The sequence below is a fragment of the Arvicanthis niloticus genome, chromosome 4, assembly GCF_011762505.2.
Source record: "Arvicanthis niloticus isolate mArvNil1 chromosome 4, mArvNil1.pat.X, whole genome shotgun sequence".
In the NCBI taxonomy this organism is placed as follows: Eukaryota; Metazoa; Chordata; class Mammalia; order Rodentia; family Muridae; genus Arvicanthis; species Arvicanthis niloticus.
In genome coordinates, this window is record NC_047661.1 from 74,459,572 (window position 1) to 74,471,595 (window position 12,024).

Genomic DNA, 12,024 nt, shown 5'->3' on the forward strand with positions numbered 1-12,024 from the left:
TGGTCTTGAACTCACAAAGATATGCCTACCTCTGCTGGGAGGCTACCAGGCCCAGCCAAAATCCTGGGTTTTGTTTGTTTGTTTTGTTTTGTTTTTTTTTGTTTTCCAAACAAAACAAAATAGGACTAAGGCTTAAAAAAAAGAAAAGGCAAATAGGAATTAGAAAAATTAGTCAAACCTATGGATTTAAAATATTTTAAATGTATTCACTTTTGAAAAATACACTTTCCCAAATAAAGCATCAGTGAAATAATTTACATTGTTTTACAGTTTCGTACATCTCCCTTATGCCCTACTAAATCCTCAAGCCTGCTCTGAACTCAATCTGTTGCTGTATCAACATATGTGAACTTTTTCCTGTGGTAAAAAATTTGGATATTTAGAATGCAAAGGTGTATCTTTCCCTTCCTATAGGACAGCAGTTCTCAACCTGGGAGTCTTGACCCCTTTGGCAAACCTCTGTGTCCAAAAATACTTACATTATGATTCATTACAGTAGCAAAATTAGTTATGAAATAACAACAAAATAATTGTATGGTTGAAGTCACTACAACATGAGGAACCGTATTAAAGGGTTGAAGCTAAAAGGTTGAAGCATTAGGAAGGTTGAGAACCACTTCCTTAGAAGCTCAGTCTAGATAAAAATTAGGCCTCTAATCCTACCTACTTGGGAGGCTGAGATGAAGTTGCAGTTTGAGTACCTGCCTGGGCAACTTATTGAGAACCTAGATCAAAAAAGGGAGCAGGGCTGATATAAGGCCCAGTGTACAGCACTTGCTTAGCATGCATAAGGCTCTAGATTCAATCCCCAACACTGCAGAAACAAAGGACAATGTCAAAATACAGGTAGAAACAAAGCCACAATGTATGTAGTAGTGAGTAAACAAAATACCCCAACGCTCCAGATAAAAGCAGGAAGACACCACCATAAATGCAAAGACAGTTACCAGAGTCTGTAGAGCTAAACAGAAAAATTTTTAAATGTTTTTATTTTATATAGTGAGTACACTGTCACTGTCTTCAGATACACCAGAAGAGGGCACTCAGATACCATTGCAGATGGTTGTGAGCCACCATGTGGTTGCTAGGAATTGAACTTGGGACCTCTGGAAGAGGAGTCTGTGCTCTTGGCCACATGAGCCATCTCTCCAACGCCAACAGGAATCTTCAAGTAGACTTTCTACTTACCCACGACTTAATTCTATATTGGTATGTAAATTAGGGAATGGCCTCATTTGGTTAGGAATTGCCATTGGCTGGGCTATAGTGGTTCATCCCTTTAATCCTAGAATTTGGGAGGCAGAGAGAATCTCTGAGCTTGAGGCCAGCCTGGTCTACACCGTGAGTTCCAGGACAGACAGGGCAATGTAGAGAGACCTTGTCTCCAAAAAACAAATAAAGCCTACTTTTACAGCACCATGGAATCCTAGGTCTTGGAGGAAGGTGTAACCTTTTAAACTCGAGGATACCACAAGGTCTCCATCTCTTGAGACAGCTGGTTGGAAGCAAGCCAAGAACTGTGGGTCCTGTCAAGTAGACCCCACCCAGACCCACAGTGACAGAGTTTACTGTCTTTGGCACCCTGTTGCTCTTCTTTGCTGGTCTTCCATTACTGTGGCCACCCCCAGCCCCTACTTAGCCTAGTTTATCTGTTTGTCCTGTCCTCATGATCTGAAAAGACCCCCATCTGTATTATTCAACACACATTGGATTTTTTTTTCCTCTTAGAATGCTCTTTCCTTTTTATCCCACTGGATAGTGTTCTACCTTTCAATGTTCACAAGAAGTCTTCCATCTTTCTTCCATATACTATGCAGCCAGGCCTTCTGTGTCAATTAAAGAAAGTTCTGACCCAAGTCTCCAGCAAATAAGAACTCCATTTGTTCTACTTTTGTGCCTGTTGCAGATTTTACGCACACATTTCTAGCTATAGCTCCAAAATAAATAAATAAAAATCTTAATCTTCCCTGTATGAATGTTTTGCCCCCATGTATGTATGTATCTGGTACCCACAGAGGTCAGAGGATGGCACTGGACCCCTTGGAAGTAGAGTTATGGAGAGTGAGAGACCATGTGGGTGCTGAGACTTGAACTGGGGTTCTCTGTGAGAGGGACAGTACTAAACCACTGAGCCATTTTTTCAGCCCTTTATTTTCAGCTTCAGCTCTTTATCTGAGTCAGTTAAATACAGAGGCAGGAACATCCTTCACTCATCACTTGTCTGTCTCAACAGACATGTAGTACTGTAACCTACACTTTCTCCATCTTCCCCACCCCCAAACCTTAGAAATGCTATTACATCAGATATTATTGTTGTTAATATGGTGTTATAATATTGTCAATATTATTATACAGAAGCTGAGGTTTAGTCCATCTTGGGGGCATGTGGAGATATTCCTACCTACTCTACAGACCAGTGGCTTGAGCCAAGGAATATCACAAGCAGCCTGGGGAAAAATACTGTCTCTAAAAAGGGAAAAGGCAGATGGGAAGGAAGCTAGAGAAGAAAGGGAAAGAAAGGAAAAAAAGGAAACAAAGATCTCAAATCAGCCTATATATAAGCGCAGTGAAGATAACATCCAAGAACTAGACTCAACCAGCTTCCAGTAGAATATTAAGAACCTACCCTTACAAGGGGCCTAAGTAAGATACTAAGAAAAGTCTCGGGAAAAGCGTCGGGACAGTGATTGTGGGGGTCTACGAGTCCTGCTTATGTTTAGCTTCATGTGATTTTTGTTTCGTTTGGAAAAGGAATAGGTCCTCCTAGCTTTTGTCATTTCACTCACCTTTTCTAACCTGGCTTGTCCAGCCTCTGTTAAAGTCTTGACGACAAGCTGGGGTGACCTCGGAAGCAGAACCTTGTCCCACAGTGGTGCTGTGAAACAGTGAAAGATTGAGGCGGTTGGACTGGGCCATTCCTGAAGCTACAGGGGCATACTCATGGCACGTCCTTAAAGATGGGTAGGAAAAGAAAAATGAAGGCGATTGTCATCCTTTCTTCTCTTTCTCGTCTGTGTTCTGGCTCTCCAGCGTGGGTCCCACCGGCTGATTTACAAAGGGAATCCTGTAGGATAGGAGAGGCAGAAAAAGCCACTGGTGGCAATTACGGTAACTCGGTGGTTTATGCAAACTCACAATTTACATATAATTTGCATGTTGATATACTTTTGGAAGTACATAAAATATCATTACTTCCACATCCCTCCACTGATCCTGCCCACGCTACTTCCCTCTCGGCTTCCTTAGTAAAGGCTGCCTCTTAGGTCCGCCCTCTAACACTGGGCCCTCCTTTCCCCATAAGCTCCTCCTCCCTGCCCCCACCCCCCGCTCCTTCCCTAGCTTCCAAAAGCTCTTCCCCGCCCCCTTTTCCTTTCTGAACAGGCGTGTCTCGGGCAGCTCACCGGACCCAGATTACTATGGCATCGATAGTGTCCTGACAGTCCGGGAAGCAGGAAAGCAAGTCCCGGGAAGAAAGGCTCGGGCCCAGGGGACTCTTACATCGGAACGCGCCAAGGAATTGTTATTTTGGGTCCTGTTAGTGGGGTCCGTTCCAACTTGAGGTAGCGTGAAGGCCCCTTCAGGCGGCGCCGCGGGCAGCCCGGCAGCCGGGGCCTGGTGCAGCCGCCGCGGCCGCTGTCAGGGAAGCGCAGGCGGCCAATGGAACCCGGGAGCGGCCGCTGCTGCTGAGGCGGCGGTGTCGGCAGTCCGACCCCGACCGCCTGCACCCCCTCCGCGAGGGTCCCCCGGAGGTAAGCGGCTCCTCCCCCATGAGTCGCCTTTGCCTGTGGGGGGGGTCCTTCTACCACGCTGTCCCGCCCAGCCTACCGCGACCTGGGTTCGACTACAAAACTGCCCCCCTGCACCCTGAGGTCTTTCACCCTTTCCTCTAGGGCCCGGGGTCGTCTTCTCTGCTTTCTGGCTTCCTCTTCAATTTAGCCCCTCCCTCTGCCCCGTGGATTCCACCTCCACACCAGCACCACACACACACTTCGTGCCTCTCTGTTGCCTCTGTTCTTAACTATTTTTCTAAGTCATGAACCTTTTTTACACTAGACCCCTTCCACAATATCCATCCATGTTTGCTCTTCCTCGACGTTTGTGTTTCTGCTCACAAGCCTTTTCCATGGACTCTGCCTTTATCCCTTTTCCTATTTTGTCCCACTCTTCTGAAGCTGTGCAATCTCAGCACAGAGTTCTCATTTCCCTCAGCTAAAGATTGTGTCCCTCTCTTCTGCTTCCGATTCCATTGCCTCACCATAACCCACTCCCCCAGTTCCTGGCTTCCAAGAATTGCTTATTCCCTTCTCTTTAAAGGATCTCAGACTACTGTCATCATACCCAGATACCATCTACTTTGACCTTAGTCCTCAACCCCTCTCTAGGGTGCCTGATAACCTGAAGCTGTCTTTGGCTTCCCTTTCCCCTTTCTCAATCTCCAGTCCTCTGGAGGGCTTCCTGTAGGAATAAGATCTGCCGTGAATACCCCTACAGGTAGTGATTTCCAACTTTTGACACCTCTCTCCAGCATTTTGCTGTTGTCTCCCTCAACTCTGTTTTTCCTGTGGTCTTTAAGTGTTCTCTATCATGCCCTTCATCTCCACACATGACTTCAGATGGCTAAACCTTGAACTAAGAAGAAAACATGAGAGGAGGGGGCACCTCAGTTGTCTCAGGCTTTTCTGGACAGATGGGTGCTTTTGAAGGATAAAGCAACTTTTAAAGAAGTCTCTATCAATCAGATTACATTTTGTTGCACATTTAAGAGCAACCACTAGAAGAGATGCTCAGGCCGGGATGGAAACTGAATGAAGTTGTGAATCTTGCTTTAGATTATTTACTTTGGGATTTTGTTAGATCACAGACTAGTATCTCCTACTCCTGTCTAAACCTAAAGGGAATCATTACTTTCCTGACTGAAGCTTAGGGACTAGTGTTGGTTAGTTTCATAAGCATTTGGACCTAAGGTAAAGCTGTGTGTGTGTGTGTGTGTGTGTGTGTGTGTCTGGGGTGGGGGATGGTTGGGAAAAGGAACATAAGACGGTGTAAAGAGCTGTGTATTCAGAGTCACGGCTCCTTGGTTCAGCTTGTAACTTTCTCATTTGAACTCTAGAATGGTCGACTGAGAAAATGGCCAATTCTGCAAGCAGCAGTGCTGTAATAGGCTAATAGCAGGATGTCTGCTGGGGGAAGAATTGTACTTTTGGGTTTTTTGTTTGTTTGTTTGTTTTTTGGTTTTTGGTTTTTTTTTGGTTTTTCGAGACAGGGTTTCTCTGTGTAGCCCTGGCTGTCCTGGAACTCACTCTGTAGACCAGGCTGGCCTCGAACTCAGAAATCCGCCTGCCTCTGTCTCCCAAGCGCTGGGACTAAAGGCGTATGCCACCATTGCCTGGCGAATTGTACTTTTTTAATTTATAAAACACTGCAGGCTCTCAGACGAGAGGTATTTATTGCTAATGGTTTTGTCATCTTAAGAATTCCCCTTTATTTTGTATTTTGATCTCTCTGGTCTCTGACCATGAGTATAAAGCCAGTTTGAAGCACAAGCTCTTGTTTGGCCTGCTGCTTTTCAACTCTGCTTTCTTTCTTCCACTACATTAAGTCGTTGACCATCTGTGCCTTTTTTTTTCTTTTTCTTTTTTTTTTTTTTTTTTTTTTTCCTGATCCATAACTCCAGAATCTGTGGTCAGAAAATATGTTTGTAGAAGGGCCCTTGGAAAAGAATCTTGGACCATGCTGGAACTTAGCAGCTATCTACGTGCAGTGTTGTCTTCCACATCTCTCTTGGCCTGAGATAATGAAGAAGGCACAGGCACTCCATTCATCTTCCAGCTCTAGGCCTGTTCAGGTTTGAAAATAGTTATTCCATCTTAGCCCACCTCTTCTTACCCTGAAGTTACTTGGAGTGCAGTCTACTAATGATCCCCATTACGGGAGAAGCCCTCTGGTTTTCCTTGCTTCTCATCTGGGTCCGCACTGTGTGAGAACATGTTTGCTGAACACTAATATAGCAAACTGAGATGCATTGGTTTGGGTAAGAGATTTGGAAGGATCCTTTCAATAATTGGCATAGGAAAAGAGAAGGCCTCGTCTAAGCACATTTGGGGCTCACATAAGGGCTAGCTCAGAGAAAGATGAGCAATACAAGGTTTTTGTCTTTACCATTTGTCAGTCTCATCATGGGCTCCTAGAGCAGGCTTGGGCTGTTTGGTTGGAATCTGCTTATACCTGCTACATGGCCTTGCACAGAGTTCTCAGCTTGATCAATATTGACCTAACTGCTGTGAGACCACTGCCCTTCCCCCATGCTATAGTTGAACATGCCCTCTTCCCTGATGCCACCATCCTTTGAGACCTTGAACAAGCATACTTGGTTCCCTGGTGGGGCTTGAGCTTGCTAGACTGCTCAGTCCAGAGTTTCTACAGGGAAAAATGGAGAAGTCGTTCTTCCTTTACTGTTAAGGTAAACGGGAAGATGAGCACGTGAAGCTTTGTGCAGCAACTTAAGACATGGAAAGGTACTTGTTCTTTAAGAAAAACATTTCATGCTGGGCGGTGGTGGCGCACACCTTTAATCCCAGCACTTGGGAGGCAGAGGCAGGTGGACTTCTGAGTTCGAGGCCAGCCTGGTCAACAGAGTGAGTTCCAGGACAGCCAGGACACAGAGAAACCCTGTCTTGAAAAACCAAAAAAAAAAAAAAAGAAAGAAAAGAAAAGAAAAGAAAAACATTTCGTGTGCATGGCTGTTTTGCCTGCCATGCACCACATATGTGCCTGTTGCCTGCAGAGGCCTGAAAAGATGTCTGTTCCTCTGGAGCTGGGGTTAAAGATGGTTGTAAGCCACATGGAATTGAATCCAGGTCCTCCAGAAGAGCAAGCAGTGGTCATAACCATTGACCCTTCTCTCCAGCCCAAATAAGGAACTTCTTAATAGCAGAGCAAGCAACCTAGGTTGATAGAGTCCCTTTTGAAGAGTGGTCTGTTTTTTTTTTTTTTTTTTTTTTTTTAACTACTGTTAAAGGACTGCAAGCACTTGTTACCATTCAATAGTGTTATAGGGATTTATGATCAAACTAACAGTCCCTTTCCTTCATCTGTGCTCACACTCTTCAGGTCAGAGCTCACCACTTTAATTACCTCAGTTTAAACTTCTATCTAAAGTGTATTACTATAGCTTCACTTAAATGCTTGTGACTATTTCTTGGCCCTTTGTTGAAGAAGAGGGTTTGATTGTAGAGGATTCATACTTATCTAGGTAATTATGATATTATTTTGTTTTTCAACCTGACACTTACGTAGCTTTAGCTAATGTATTTGAGCCTTTCTTTTCCATTAATTTGGAGTAGAGTTTGCTGGAGATTGAACCCAGAGTGGTGCTCGTGTTAGGTAAATCATCCACTACTGCACTAGACCCTTGGTACACTGCTGCCCACCCCCCACCCCACCCCCCGCCCTCTTTCCCATCAACTTTTGCTGGTTTTCCTTTACTACCTACCTCATACAGTAAGATATTGACTCCTTTATCTTATTTCCACTTCTTTTGATCCATTTCAAAGGATCTTTAAAAGGAAGGGAAATTGAGCTGATCTGCCTGCTCAGAAGAACAGTGTATCAGATGATGCTTCAAAGCCGTTCTATGACAATTTGGGAGCTTGTTAGTCCAACAGGATTGGTGTGAAGTGGTTCATATTTATCATGCAAGGAAAAGACTGAAGAAGTAATAATAGTAATTGGGTAAGGGCATTAATTTGCGTCTCAGTACCATCTTTCCTTAGAGGCTGGTCCAGTAAGTGTTTTCATGAAGACCTTTTTCATTAAATTCTGTGCAAACAGAATTTTTAAGGTGCTCTGAACCAGAGAGCCTGGTTAAGAGGTAGTATTCCCTGTAAAGACCTCTGTAGACCTAACCGCTCTGGCCCATAAAACACACAGTGGCTACTTTCTCTGCCTCTTTAGAACCTGTTCTGTACTACTATAACCTGGATTCCCCCATACTTAGACTTTCTCTACTGTATTAGTTATTTTTCTCATTGCTACCATATAACACCTGATTTAAAAAAAAAAAAAAAAAAACAACTTAAGGAGAATTTACTTGGCTCACAGTTTGAGGTTACAGTCCGTCACAGTGGGTAAAGCATAGTGTTTTGAGTGTGAGGCAGCTGGTTGTATCTGCAGTAAGAACAGAGAGAGGCATGAATGTTTGTGCTCACCTTACTGTCGCTTTTTGATTAACTCTGGGGCCCTAGCCAATGGAATGGTACCACCTATATTTTAGATCTGCCCACCTCAGTTAACCAAATCTAGAAAATTCCTCACAGACATGCACACAGTGTGTGTGCACACACATGCACATGGAAGCCAGAAGACAAGTTCAGGTGTTGCTCATCAGATGCTACCAACAACTTATAAAAAGGACAAGCATTCCTTACCTTGCAGCTGACTAAGTAGGATATCCTGGCTGGCTGATAAGTCCTCGGGATCTTGCCTATCTGATCCCCAGCACTGGGGATCACAAGTGCATGCTACCATGCTTCATGCTAGGCTTTTTTTGCCATGGGTTCTGGGAATCAGATTCAGATCCTTGAGCTTGCAGAGGTCTTCTTAGTCCCTATTCTGTTATCTCAGTTGCCAATATGGTCTGATCCTATCCTATAGTCCTCTGTTACTGGCGACCCCTGAGTCCCCAAGAGCCAGGTGGCAGCTAGTCATAGAGATGCTGTATAAAAGAGAAGTTGAGCTTAGCTGCTCTGCTTTTGGGGGTTTTTGTTGTTGGTTTTTTTTGTTTGTTTGTTTGTTTTGAGTTTAGTTTTATTTTGACAATAGTTTCTCCTGCCTCTACTACCCAAGTGCTGAGATTATAGGCATATATCACCATGCCCTGCTTTTTCTGAAATGTCATGTATCATTTGTGTGTGTATGTCTGTTTGTCCATCTGTGTGCATGTGTACACAGTAACACACATGCTATCTCATGCATGTGAAGGTGAGAGGATGACTTTCCTGACTTGATTGATTCTCTCCTGCCTTATGCTCAAAGGATGGCACTTGGGCCACCAAGCTTGCATGCACAGCAAGTGCTCCTACCTACTGAGCCTACCTCACCTGCCCTATGCCCAGCCTTACTGGACATGTTGATTTCATCTGGTTTCTCCGACAGGTGAGAAAGTCTGTGCACTGTGGAAGTACTCTGAATACTGTGATACGGGGTTCCTTGCTGAGCCCTGGGAAATTGTCTTCTTTTGCTTATGGGATAAAAGGGCGATGGTTCCTTTACCTGCCTTCCTGAGTCAACAATAAACACAATTCCAATTAATTGGAACAGGAAAATGAATTTCCTGGTGACATCTAAGAACTCTTGTGTTTGAAAATGACGGAACTTCATTTCACTTGGAAGTTTTGGGGATGGTTGGTTTTATTTTAATGGTTCCAGGGACCAAACATGGCTTTGTACATGTTAGACAAGCAGTCCACTTCTAAGCTTAAACTCTCAGAATCCCTTTAAAATGTTTGCTTTGTTTGTTTTTAGATGATTCATGTAATCTGAGCCTTGAACTTTTCTGTGTAACTGAGGATGACCTTTGTTCTTGATCCTCCTGCCTCTGACTCTTTGGGGTCACAGTTCTTCACCTGGTAACAGACCCCCTTTAATAAAGGTATGGAAAAGCAGACTTTTAGGAGCTTTGTAATTTAGAAATCTCTGGAATAGAAAACATGAAAAGGATGAGCTAAGCATATAGATGCTGAGAGTCAGTTGGACAGGATTGGTCGAGGCTAGAAGACCTAGAAGGTGGCATCCTAGCTGAAGTAAAGTGACCATGAGGCTGCCATACAGAGACATGGCAATGAGTGATCAAAGCTTCGATATTATTCCTGTGCAATCCACGGTTGCGGTTACAGGCAGATGTATATAGGCAGCCATGCTGGTTCTGCTGCTCAGAGGCACTGCCCAACTCTGGGAGAAAGTGTAGTGAAGGAACATCACCTTCTTACCTGCTGATACGAAGCCCACACTTCATCAGGAAGTGCAGAGATACATTTCCTGCTTGACAGTTGGGAGAAAGATGAACTAAAGTATTCCTTTTTGTTGGTATCTGGGAGTAGAAGAGTTTCTTTCTTTCTTTTTTTTTTTTTTGGTTTTTCAAGACAGGGTTTCTATAGCCTTGGCTGTCCTGGAACTCACTCTGTAGACCAGGCTGGCCTCAGAAATCCGCCTGCCTCTGCCTCCCAAGTGCTGGGATTAAAGGCATGTGCCGCCACCGCCCGGCCAAAGAGTTTCTTTCTACACAGCTTTGGTCTTGACTGCTGGGGTGGCAGGAAACTGGACCGTGTGATACTGGACAAATGAGTGTCATGGAAGAAAGGTGGTAGGAAGCAGGGAGTCTGCAGCTGGAAGTGCAGCTTAGTTGGTAGAGTGCATGCCTAGCACACATGAGGCCTGGAGTTAGTCCCTGTCACGGCATAAACAGGCATACGTGCTTGGGAAGTAAGGGCTTAAAGTTCAGAAGTTTAAGATCATCCCCTGCTGAATAGTGAGTTTATGGCCAGCTGGAAATTCACAGAGACCCCTATCTTGGGAAAAATGAATAAAAATTCCTCAGAGTGACCAGAAAAACCATATACTGAACACCCTTTTTCTACCCACCCAAAGTATAGATAGCCCAGCCTCACTAGAACAAAAGATAATGTCACTAACACTTAGAAATTACTTTCTCTAGTTATACCAAAGCCTCTCCTTCTTCTGAAGTATGCATTAGATGTTCTTTGCTTGTTTGGGATGAGGACTCCGAGTTTACTGATGGTTATGCCCAGATTCTGAAGCCAGGATCACCTGACAAAATATTCTAGACTCATTTTCCCAATCTGGATCACTCCAAAATCCCCTCCTGCCTTTTTGCTGATTCTCCTGACCTGGTTTGGTGACACTCTGAAGGCTACTCTTAGAGGCAGTGGCTTGTTGTTGTTGTTGTTGTTGTTGTTTGAGACAGGGTTTCTCTGTGTAGCCCTGGCTATCCAGGAACTCACTCTGTAGACCAGGCTGGCCTTGAACTTAGAATTCTGCCTAGGCAGTGGCTTTTATCAACAGCATTCTCTGACTACTTCTACAAATTTATCCAGAGTCCTGATTTCTTTTTGTCTTCTTAGAACTCTTCCAGTTTCTAGAGCTTTTAGGTGACAGTGGGGAGAGCAGTAAGGGGTAGGGAAAGGTGGTCATAATTTTTTCAAGAGTCACAAATGGCTAATGCAATTCACATCCCTTGTAGAATAATAGTATATATGCACTTGCTGTTTATTAACCTTTTCTGGAGTTACAATTCAGCTAGCAGTGTTGAATACTAGAGTACTGCTGTGTACCAGAACTGTGTTAAATCCTTTCATCCACATCAGCTTGTCTTATGTACAGCAGCAATGTGAAGTAAGTACTTTTCCCTCAGTTTGCAGTTGAGGAAACTGAGACAGAAGATATATGGTGTATTTACGTTTGTGTGGCTTATAAACATAACATGGGTATGGTGTTAGGAAGCCAGATGTGAAGAAAATGGCGCAGCTTCTGCATGATTGATGATGGCTGGATGGCTGTTTTAGAGGTGCTTTCTACTAAGTGAAGCCTAGTATTGTACTTGCTGGCTCTTATTCCCTGGATTCTTTGAGTCTGAAAAGGAAAATATCTATAATCAAAGCATAGAGTGGTAGCTGGTGCCTATAATTCCAGTACTTGGAAGGCTGAGGCAGGAGAATTGCTACAAGTTTAAGAACAGCCTGGGAAATAGAGTAAGACTGAGAAGACAGTAATAGCTTTGATACTAAATTGGGGGGAGAGGCAAAGGACTTGTGTGTGATATATGTTATGAATAAGGATATACAGCTTAAATAAGAAAAGGAAAAGTATCACCACAAGCATTTGAAGGTGACACAAGAAGAGCAAGAAAAAGTATTTAAAGAAAACAGAGTAAGACTCGAGTTGATTCCCAGTATACTGAAAAATTTGTCAGACTATCTTAACATACCACATGTAAAACAGCATTTTCAC

General features: G+C 43.8%; 1 protein-coding gene across 3 annotated transcripts in view; it reads left to right on the plus strand.

Moving 5' to 3' along the window:
• The first annotated feature begins 3,363 nt into the window (after positions 1-3,363).
• Pi4kb (phosphatidylinositol 4-kinase beta) overlaps positions 3,364-12,024 on the plus strand; it is a 33,176-nt gene continuing 24,515 nt past the window's right edge. Inside the window, exons 1-2 of one of the 3 annotated variants that reach the window (XM_076932881.1) lie at positions 3,364-3,749; positions 5,675-5,845. The gene's annotated coding sequence lies outside the window, so the exon portion shown is untranslated. The remainder of the gene's footprint in view (positions 3,750-5,674; positions 5,846-12,024) is intronic. The other 2 variants (XM_034500003.2, XM_034500004.2) reach the window with 2 other exon arrangements.